This window comes from Nerophis ophidion, linkage group LG07 (genome assembly GCF_033978795.1).
Source record: "Nerophis ophidion isolate RoL-2023_Sa linkage group LG07, RoL_Noph_v1.0, whole genome shotgun sequence".
Lineage (NCBI taxonomy): Eukaryota > Metazoa > Chordata > Actinopteri > Syngnathiformes > Syngnathidae > Nerophis > Nerophis ophidion.
Genome location: NC_084617.1, coordinates 31356348 through 31368683, shown reverse-complemented (window position 1 = coordinate 31368683; position 12336 = coordinate 31356348).

Below are 12336 nucleotides of genomic sequence, written 5' to 3'. Positions count from 1 at the left end.
ATACCTAAAAAAATATACAACATACATACATACTCAAAAATACAACTTTCCACACCTACAAGAAAATACAACAATAAACACCTACAAATAAATACAACAATACATACCTACAAAGATATACAACAATACACACGTACACAGAAAAACAACAATACACACCTCCAAAGAAACACAACAATACACACCTACAACAAAATACAACAATAGACACTACAAAGAAATACCTTAATTTGTACCGACAAATAAAATACTAAATTACATACCATCAAAGAAATACAACAATACATACCTAAAAAAATAAAACTATACATACCTACAAATAAATACAACAATGCATACATACACAGAAATACAACTATACATACATACATACACAGACATAGAACTATATACACCTACAAATAAATACAACAATACACACCTACAAAGAAATACAATACACACCTACAAAGAAATATAACTATACATACCTACAAAGAAATACAACACAAATATACAAAGAAATTCACTGATACATACTTACAAAAAAGCACAACATACACATATACAAACAAATACAACAATACACCTACAAAGGAATACAATAATACACACCTACAACAAAATACAACAACACACATCTAAAAAAACACAACAATATATACCGACAAAGAAATACAACAATACATACTGACAATGAAATATAACAATACACACCTGCAAAAAAGTACAACAATACACTTAAAAAATACAACAATGCACAACTACAAACACACAATACACCTACAAAGAAATACAACAATACACACCTACAAAAAAACTTAAAACAAATACAGCAATACATACTGATAATGAAATACAACAATACATACCTTCAAAGAAATACAACAATACAAACCTATAAATAAATAAAGCAATACATACCTACAAATGAATACAACATACATACATACACAGCAATACAACAATACATACATACTCAGAAATATAGCTATACACACCTACAAAGAAATACAACACACACTTACAAAGAAATACAACAATACACACCTACAGATCTATACAGTACAACAATACACATCTACAAAGAAATACAACAATACATACCTTCAAATAAATACAACAATACATACCTTCAAAGTAATACAACAACACATACATAAAAATAAATACAATACATATCGACAAAGAAATACAATAATACACACATACAAAGAAAAACAACAATACACACCTACAAAGAAATACAACAATACACACCTAAAATGATATACAACGATACACATCTACAAAGAAATACATTAATACATGACAAAGAAATAAAACAATACATACCTTCAAAGAAATACAATATTACATAACTTCAAAAAAATACAACAATACATACCTAAAAAGAATTAAAACAATACATACCTAAAATAAATACATTTATACATACATACACAGAAATACAACAATACATACATACAAAGAAATACAACTATATACACCTACAAATAAGTACAATAATACAAACCTACAAAGAAATACAACAATTAATCCCAACAAAGAAACAAAACAATACACACCTACAAAGAAGTACAAAAATACACACCTACAAACAAAATACAACAACACATACCTCCCAATAAATAAAACAATACACACCTACAAAGAAACACATCAATAAACACCTACAAAGAAATACAACAATACACACCTACAAATAAATACAACAATACATATCTACAAATAAATACAACAATACACACAAACAAGGAAATGCAACAATACATACATACATACAAAGAAATACACCATTCCATACCTACAAATAAATACAACAATACACACCAATAAAGACATAAAACAATACACATATACAAAGAAAAACAATACATGCCTACAAACAAATACAACAAAACATACCTAGAAAGAAACACAAAAATACATACCTACAAAGAAGTACAACAATATACACCTGCAAAGACATACAACAATACACACCTACAAAGAAACACGTGTACAAAATGATGTTGTGTAAACAACTGTATGCGTGGGTGATGTATTTGTTATCACCTGCAACAAATGCCACAATAACAACTAGGGTTGTAACGTATACATTTGGCGTTACATAATTACGTGTTATATTTTGGGTATGTCATTTTGTGTTATGATGTTTTCTGTTATAGCATTCTGTGATATATTTTGTGTGTAACATTTTGCGTTACAAAATTTGGTGTTACTGTATTTTGAGTTGTTTGATATTGTGTTACAAGGTTTTGTGTTATATTGTGTTTGTGACATTGTGTGTTACAATGTTTCATATAATGACATTTTGTGTTACAGCATTTCATGTTCCGGAATTTTGTGCCCTGAAGTGTTGTGTTACAACATTATATGTAACTTTATTCTTAAGTTGTAGCATTTTTGTGTTACAGCGTTTTCTGGTAAATTTTAAAGTTACGGCATTTCATGTTATGACATTTTGTGTTCCAGATGTTTTTGTTATATTTTGTATGTGACATTGTGTGTTATAATATTTTGTGTGATGACATTTTGTGTTACAGAATTTTGTGTTATATTTTGTGTCCAGATGTTACATCATTAGATGTTACTGTATTTTCAAGTTATATCATTCCATGTTACAACATTTTAATGTCATGGCATTTTATGTTATGACATTTTGTGTAAGATCATTTTTTCTTATATTTTGTGTGTGACATTTTGTGTTATAACATTTTATGTTACAGCACTCCCTGTTCTAGAATTGTGTGTTATATTTTTTGCCCTGATGTGTTGTGTTACAACAATATATCTTGCTGTATTTCCAGTTATAGCATTTTGTGTAACAATTGTTTTTTGTTACGCTATTTCATGTTATGACATTTTATGTTACAGCCTTTTTTCTTATATCTTGTGTGTGACATTTTATGTGACAACATTTTGTGTTGCAGCGTTCCATGTTCCACAGTTTTGTGTTATATTTTGTGTCCTGATACTGTTGTGTTACAACATTATTTGTTGTAACACAACATATAATGTCGTGTTAGAACATTTTTATGTTACGGCATTAAATGTTGCGGCATTTCATGTTACGACATTTTGTGTTACAGCGTTTTGTGTATTTCGTGTCCTGTTGTGTTACAGCATTATATGTTACTGTATTTTAAGTTACAGTATTTCAAGTTACAGCATTTTATGTTACAGCGTTTTTTGGTACAGCGTTTCATGTTACGACATCTTAAAGTCACGGCATTTCATGTAATGAAATATTGTGTTACAGCGTTTTCGGTTATACCTGTTATGATGCACACGCCATCTGCTTCTCCCTCCCCAGCAGTAGCACCTAGAGGCCCCCGCTGTTCGCACAGCAAGACACGCCCCCGCACGTGCCGCGCAGACTGCAGCCATGCGCCTCCACAGCTGCCGACAATCACCTATCAACGCAGCTGGTCTTGACGAGAGGCAGCGGCATAAAAACTCACGCCACTGACTGCTCCATGCCGGAACAACCTTTTGATTCAGTAAGCTTCACGGCTCTGGCTCCTCACCTGTGTCCCTCTCGTGCCTAGTTCTTATCTGTCCTTGTCGTCTGCTATTCCCACAGTACCTCCGTGTCTCTGCAGTGAGCGGTGCGTCTCACCTGCTAAATTCTTTCCCCGGACTCTGACTGCCTCCCTGGACCCTCGACCCCCCGCGCTTGCACCTGGATCTCTGGACGTCTCTCTCTTGCCTCCACGGACCTCGCTAGGATTGTGGATCTCTCTCGCTTCACCCTTCTGGACCTGTTTGCTACTGCAATCAACACACACTTACAACAACCCCAGGTAACTTATATTTGAGTAACTTCCACACATAGCCTTGCATCCACACACATAGTTGCATACACACCCCATGTACTCATCAAGCCAAAATAAAACCTTTGAGCTAGACCTCCTGATGTCGTGCCGTCTCCTTCCCCCAGTATAAACGTAACAGTTTGTTCCGGCCATGATGGAACCAGACGGCACGCAGATATTTCAAGCCACCCCTCTGTCCCGAGCCCCCTCGACACCTGAGATGTCTGCCATGTCGACAGTACTCCAGCAACACCAGAATCGTTTTTCCGAATTGGAGGACCATCTGAATGTCTCCATCTCTCGCCTGCAGGCTAGAGTGAACACCCTCAGTCCAAACCAGGTGACATTCTCCACGCCTGACACGAGCACCCCAACGACACCTTCCCTAGGGGGTCAGCCTCAACTTCGGGAACCCAAGATTGCCAGTCCTAAATCTTTCGAGGGGGACTTTGAACTTTGCAGAGGTTTCCTGGTACAGTGTGAGTTAATATTTCAACACCAACAGTCTCGTTATGCTACTGATGGTGCTAAGATAGCATTCATGTTTTCACTGCTTTCCGGTCCGGCATTGAAGTGGGCCACAGCAGCTATTAATAAGACTTTGGGACTGAGCTCCGATTACGTTGCTTTTCGTACTGAGTTCCTCGCAGTCTTCAACCACCCAGTCGATGCTGGGGACGCCGCCACAAGGCTGCACACAATCCGGCAGGGCTCCCGCTCCGTAGCCGCTTACACTCTAGAGTTCCGAACTCTGGCAGCTGACAGCGAATGGGGAGACAAGGCACTACAGAGCGCTTACAGGAGAGGCCTTAGCGAGACCATAAAGGACGGCTTGCTGCGGGACCGACCTTCCTCCTGCCGGGAGCTCATCGAGTTGGCCCTGCTTTTCGACCAAAGACTGTTGGAACGTGCCGCAGAAAGAGACCAAAACCCCGCCAGCTTCACATTGACACCCCTACCTCGACCTGCCGACCGTTGTCTTGCAGGACAGACATTTCCCCCGACTATGTCCCCTGCTACTATCACGGAGCCGATGCAGATAGGCAGGTCTCGATTGTCGACTGAGGAACGGGAGAGAAGATTCCGGCAACGTCTCTGCCTCTACTGCGGCCTTGCGGCCCACATCATCCGCCACTGTCCTTCGCGACCGAGGGACCTGGCTCCCCAACCAAGAGGTATGCTGGTGAGCCATACCGCCGTCCCCACCTTAAAGAGGGAGAGAATGGATCCTGGCATACTGTTTCCTGCGACCTTGGCCTGGAACTCGAGGACATTATCAGTTGGGGCCTATTTGGACTCCGGGGCAGACGACAGCTTTATCGACTTTGAATATGCACGAAGAACCGGGATCCCCATGGTTCCTCTCGATACCTTCCTCTCCGCTCAAGCTTTGGACGGACACCCTTTAGGTCCCATCAAACACCGCACTATACCCCTGTCATTGACCCTCTCAGGCAACCATACTGAGACCATCAGCCTCTGGGTACTGGATGCCCCATTAGCCCCCTTTATCCTCGGCCGCTCCTGGCTTTGTCAGCACGACCCCCATATATCCTGGTCATCTGGCAGAATACTGGCATGGAGCACTTCCTGCCACGCGCACTGCCTCAGGTCTGCAGTAGCTCCCCCTTGCAGACTCAAGCCCACTTCACCACCTCCCGATCTATCCCGTGTTCCTTTGGCGTACCATGACCTGGCGGCTGTCTTCAGCAAGGAACAAGCTCTTTCTCTTCCACCCCACAGACCCTATGACTGCGCGATTGACCTGATCCCCAACGCGGTCCTCCCGTCCAGCCGTCTGTATAATCTGTCCCTCCCTGAGAAGCAAGCCATGAGTGACTACATCTCTGAGTCTCTCACCTCCGGAATCATCACCCCATCCAAGTCACCGGTGGCAGCAGGGTTTTTTTTTGTTAACAAGAAGGACGGTTCTTTAAGACCCTGTATTGACTACCGACAACTCAATTGCATTACCGTTAAGAACAAATACCCATTACCCCTCCTGAGCTCATCCTTTGAGCCCCTCGCCCCTGCCACCATTTTCACAAAGTTGGATTTACGTAATGCCTACCACCTGGTGCGCATCAAGGAGGGTGATGAGTGGAAAACGGCATTCAATACTCATCTGGGCCATTTTGAGTACAGAGTCATGCCGTTCGGGCTCACAAACGCACCTGCTGTCTTCCAAGCCCTTGTGAACGACATTCTAAGAGACATGATCGATCGGTTTGTTGTTGTTTACTTGGATGACATTCTAATTTTTTCTAAGGATCTACAGGAGCATCACCGACACGTCCGCGTCGTTCTTCAGCGACTCCTGGAAAACCGCCTCTTCGTGAAAGCCGAGAAATGTGAGTTTCACGCAACATCTGTTGACTTTCTGGGCTTTATCATTGAAAGCGGTCATATCAAGGCTGACCCCAAGAAGGTGGAAGCAGTAGTGGAGTGGCCCAAGCCTTCTACTCGGACGGAGCTAAGGCGCTTCCTGGGATTTGCGGGATTTTACCGACGGTTCATTAAGGATTTCAGTAAGGTGGCCGCACCACTCCATGCTCTCACATCTACCAACATTCCCTTTCAGTGGACCCCAGAGGCCGGGAGGGCCTTTTGGAGCCTCAAGAGGAGTTTTGTCTCTGCCCCTATCCTTGTTCATCCTGACCCAGACTGCCCATTTATTGTTGAGGTGGACGCCTCCGATTCAGGGATTGGGGCGGTGTTGTCTCAGCGCTCCAGGTTAGATAACTGTATCCATCCCTGTGCTTATTTTTCCAGACGCCTTTCGCCTGCAGAACGTAACTATGATGCTGGTAACAGGGAGTTGCTGGCAGTCCACGGCGCTTTGACAGAGTGGAGACACTGGCTTGAAGGGGCCAAACACCAATTTCAGGTCCTCACAGATCACCGCAACCTCCTGCATGTCCGGTCAGCTAGAAGGCTGAATGACCGTCAGGCCCGCTGGTCCCAATTCTTTTGCCGGTTTGACTACGTCCTCTCGTACAGGCCGGGCTCCCGCAATACTAAGGCTGATGCCTTGTCCCGGAAATTCTCGGAGGAGCCCGCCTGCACCGTCTCTCAAGAAACCATCATTCCTCCGGCCCGAATTATCGGCATGGTCACCTGGGAAGTGGAGAACCAGGTTCAGCGTGCCCTGTGCTCCAATCCCGGACCTAGGGGCGGACCCCCCAACAAGCTTTTTGTTCCCCGAGAACTACGCGCCAAGGTTCTGGACTGGGGGCATTCCAGCATCATCGCCTGCCATCCGGGATTCCAACGCACACTCTCCTTCATTCGACGGCGGTTCTGGTGGCCGTCGATGGCTTTGGATATACGTGAGTTTATCGCAGCATGCAGTACCTGTTCTCGTAACAAGTCTTCCCACAGACCGCCGGCGGGCCTGCTGTGCCCCCTAACTGTCCCCGGTCGTCCCTGGTCACACATCGCGCTGGATTTCATCACTGGATTTCCCTCATCCCGAGGTAACACCACCATCCTTACCATCGTTGATCGCTTCTCCAAAGCCGCACATTTTGTCCCTCTGCCTAAACTTCCCTCTTCTTCCGAGACGGCCGACCTCCTTACCACTCACGTGGTTAAGCAGCATGGCATTCCCATGGACATTGTGTCTGACCGTGGCCCCCAGTTCACTTCCCGGTTGTGGCAGTCATTTTGTAAGGGGATTGGGGCTACGGTCAGTCTTACATCAGGATACCACCCACAGAGTAACGGCCAAGCAGAGAGGACAAACCAATGTGTTGAGACCATGCTACGCTGTGTTACAGCCCGCCAACCTGCCTCTTGGAGCAAGTTCTTGCCCTGGGTCGAGTTCGCCTACAATTCTATGAAGAGCTCGGCCACAGGTTTGTCACCATTCGAGTGCTCCCTCGGTTACCAACCCCCTATATTCCCCCAACAAGAGGCCGAAGTGGCCCTCCCTTCTTCTCGTAGGCACATCAAGAAATGCCGTCAGATTTGGAAAACCGCCCGTGCTGCCCTGTTGAGGGCCTCCGAAAGAATGTGCCGCAGTGCCAACCGGCGGCGCATTCCGGCTCCATCCTACACTCCTGGACAACAAGTCCTGTTACGGGCCAAAGATCTCCACCTACAGGTACCTTCCCGTAAACTTGCACCGCGGTTTGTAGGACCATATACGGTGGAGGCCATCATCAACCCAGCATCTGTTCGTCTGTCTCTTCCCCCCTCAGTGAAGCGACATCCGGTGGTCCATGTATCCCAAATTAAGCCTGTTTGTAGTTCTCCACTTTCTTCCCCTGACCCTATTCCGCCCCCTCCTAGAATTCTGGATAACGGTGACCCAGTTTGGACCGTCAAGGAGATCCTTGGGGTCCGTCGGCAAGGTAGGGGTCTGGTATTTTTGGTAGATTGGGAGGGTTATGGTCCAGAGGATAGATCCTGGGTGCCGGCCTCCTACCTTGCTGATCCCTCCCTTCTGAAGAACTTCTATCAAGCCAACCCTGGAGCTCTCCGGCGCTCGTCGGGAGCCTCGCATAAGAGGGGGGGCACTGTTATGATGCACACGCCATCTGCTTCTCCCTCCCCAGCAGTAGCACCTAGAGGCCCCGCTGTTCGCACAGCAAGACACGCCCCCGCACGTGCCGCGCAGACTGCAGCCATGCGCCTCCACAGCTGCCGACAATCACCTATCAACGCAGCTGGTCTTGACGAGAGGCAGCGGCATAAAAACTCACGCCACTGACTGCTCCATGCCGGAACAACCTTTTGATTCAGTAAGCTTCACGGCTCTGGCTCCTCACCTGTGTCCCTCTCGTGCCTAGTTCTTATCTGTCCTTGTCGTCTGCTATTCCCACAGTACCTCCGTGTCTCTGCAGTGAGCGGTGCGTCTCACCTGCTAAATTCTTTCCCCGGACTCTGACTGCCTCCCTGGACCCTCGACCCCCCGCGCTTGCACCTGGATCTCTGGACGTCTCTCTCTTGCCTCCACGGACCTCGCTAGGATTGTGGATCTCTCTCGCGTCACCCTTCTGGACCTGTTTGCTACTGCAATCAACACACACTTACAACAACCCCAGGTAACTTATATTTGAGTAACTTCCACACATAGCCTTGCATCCACACACATAGTTGCATACACACCCCATGTACTCATCAAGCCAAAATAAAACCTTTGAGCTAGACCTCCTGATGTCGTGCCGTCTCCTTCCCCCAGTATAAACGTAACAATACCATGTGTAACATTTTGTGTTATGATGTTTCATGTTATAATATTTTGTGTTAGAGAATTTGGTGTTATATTTTGTGTCCCGATGTGTTGTGTTCCAGCATTATACGTTACTGTCTTTTAAGTTACAACATTTTGTGTTACAACCTTGTATTTTGTACGTGAAATTTTGTGTTATGACATCTTGGTGTTAGAGAATGTTGTGTTACATTTTGTGTCTTGATGTTTCGTGTTACAATATTATATATTGCTGTATTTTAAGTTGCAGCATTTCGTGTTAGATTTTGTGTTACGATAATTTGTGTTATGACGTTTCGTGTCACATCGTTTTGGGTATGACTTTTTGTGTTATAAGGTTTTGTGTAAGAGTATTTTAAGTCACAGAATTTGGTGTTACCACATTTCATGTCATGTTTTGTGTTGTGACACTTCCTGTTACTCCCTTCTTTGCCACGCCCCTTTCAGTGTGCAGGACAACCGGCTGAATAACAACAAGGATTTGTTTCTCTTTGTCCATGTGAGCCACGTACCTAATGTTTGTCCACAATGTGGGAAAAACAAATCCACATTTTCGTTGGACGCAACATAGGAAACAAGAGAACAATTCCAGGGTGATGCTGAAACTACCCCTCATATCCAAACCGTCACCTTCTGTAAATGTTGTTTGTGCTGCGCCTTAAAAAGCAGCACAGCATGGTTCCACTTCCTGTGCGGAAGTGGGAAGACAAGAAAAGAAGCGGCGGGGGGAGGAGGAGGCAGCATGTGTTGAAAATATGTGTGTTTGCTGGCACACCACTTGAAAAGAGGCGGCGTCTGTCGGGCTGCAGCAGCCGAAGATGGCCATAAAGCCATAAAACCCCCACATGTGAGGTGAGGCCGGCATTCATGGCAGGCGACGTCATGCGTCCGCCAGGAGACTCTCAGATGGAGTGAAGACATCCTCGTCTGCGTTGGCATGGAGTGCAACACCACATCTGTGCAGGTGTTGTTTGGAATGATGCGAACTACTCAACAGTTAATGAAATCATAGAAATAGGGAACTTCTCCTTGTAGTGTGTTTCCATTAAATGTAGCTAAGATTCACATGACTCTCCATTAAATGTAACTAAGCTACAAGCAGAGTTGGGTAGTAACGCGCTACATTTACTCCGTTACATCTACTTGAGTAACTTTTGGGATAAATTATACTTCTAAGAGTAGTTTTTATGCAACATACTTTTACTTTTACTTGAGGATATTTATTGAGAAGAAACGCTACTTTTACTCCGTTCCATTAATCTACATTCAGCTCGCTACTCTCTACTTTTTTTTAATCGATCTATTAATGTTTGTTTTGGTTAATGACAGAGCTTCAAAGTAGAATCTATGCATGCCTGCGTTTCACCAATCACATGCAGTCACCGGTGACGTTGGACCAATCAAACAGAGCCAGGCGGTCACATGACCCGACTTAAACAAGTTGAAAAACGTATTGGGGTGTTACCATTTAGTGGTCAATTGTACGGAATATGTACTCTACTGTGCAATCTACTAATAAAAGTTTAAATCAATCAATCGAAAGTATAAAGGAAAAAAGACACTTTTTATTTCAACCGTACTTCCCTTCAAAAGCCTAAAGACTGATCGAAAAGTTCCTGTCTTCACAATAAAAGGGCCGCTCCATCGCGCCTGCGCTAACAAAATAAGAGTCTCCCAAAGCCAGCGCAAACAAGCTAGCAAGATACGGAGTTTGCCGCCAATGTATTTCTTGTAAAGTGTATAAAAACGAATATGGAAACTGGACAAATAAGATGCCAAAAAACAACGACTTTCATGGGTTGTACTTGTATAGCGCTTTTCTACCTTCAAGGTACTCAAAGCGCTTTGACACTACTTCCACATTTACCCATTCACACACACATTCACACACTGATGGAGGGAGCTGCCATGCAAGGCGCTAACCAGCACCCATCAGGAGCAAGGGTGAAGTGTCTTGCTCAGGACACAACGGACGAGGTTGGTACTCGGTGGGGATTGAAACAGGGACCCTCGGGTTGTTTTTACTTTTACTCAAGTAAATATTTGGGTGACTACTCCTTACTTTTACTTGAGTAATAAATCTCTAAAGTAATAGTACTCTTACTTGAGTACAATTTCTGGCTACTCTACCCACCTCTGCGTTGGACCAATCATACAGAGCCAGGCGGTCACATGTCCGTCACAGTTGAAAAACTTATTGGAGTGTTACCATATAGTGGCCAATTGTACGGAATATGTACTGTACTGTGCAATCTACTGATAAAAGTTTCAATCAATCAATCAAAAGTGTAAAGGAAAAAAGACACTTTTTATTTCAACCGTAATTCCAGTCAAAAGCCTAAAAACTGATCGCACAGTTCCTGTGTTCACAATAAAAGTGTCGCCCCATCGCGCCTGAGCCAACAAAATAAGAGTCTCCGAAAGCCAGCGCAAACAAGCTAGCGAGCTACGGAGTTTGCCGCCAATGTATTTCTTGTAAAGTGTATAAAAACGAATATGGAAGCTGGACAAATAAGATGCCAAAAACCAACGACTTTCATGTGGTATTAGACAGAAAGGAGGAACTTTTTTTCTCCTCCATTTGAAAACGTGGACGTTATCAGCAATACCGTCTGATTCCAATCAATGCGAGTCATCAGAATCAGGTGATACATCAACTTATATTCTTGTCTTCATGAACGATAGGAATCTATGTGTTAAACATGCATGTATATTCATTAAAACACCTTTAACGTGAACAAAAACGGCAAAATAAATTAATATAAAAGATATACTGTATATATAAATGTATGTATGTATAAATAAATATATATATATATATATACACATATATAAATGTGTGTGTGTGTGTATGTATATGTATATATGATGTACATCACCTTGACTTGGTCATTTATTAAGTAATTGATTAACGTTGAAACACTTATTGGGGTGTTACCATTTAGTGGTCAATTGTACGGAATATGTACTGAACTGTGCAATCTACTAATAAAAGTTTCTATCAATCAATCAATCAATGAATGTCTACTGAGCCTATGGTGCTGTTAAGTTATTGTGGCTCAATTTGCCTTAATTTTTTTATTTTAATGTATTATTATTTAATATATATTATTGTTTTAGTTGCTTAAGAGATATTCCTGGCTCTGAAATTGCTCATTGCTAGTTTTATGTCTTTGTGCATTATTTGTTGCCATAATCATTAAACAAACAGGTTACTCATCAGTTACTCAGTACTTTGAGTAGTTTTTTCACAACATACTTTTTACTTTTACTCAAGTAAATATTTGGGTGACTACTCCTTACTTTTACTTGAGTAATACA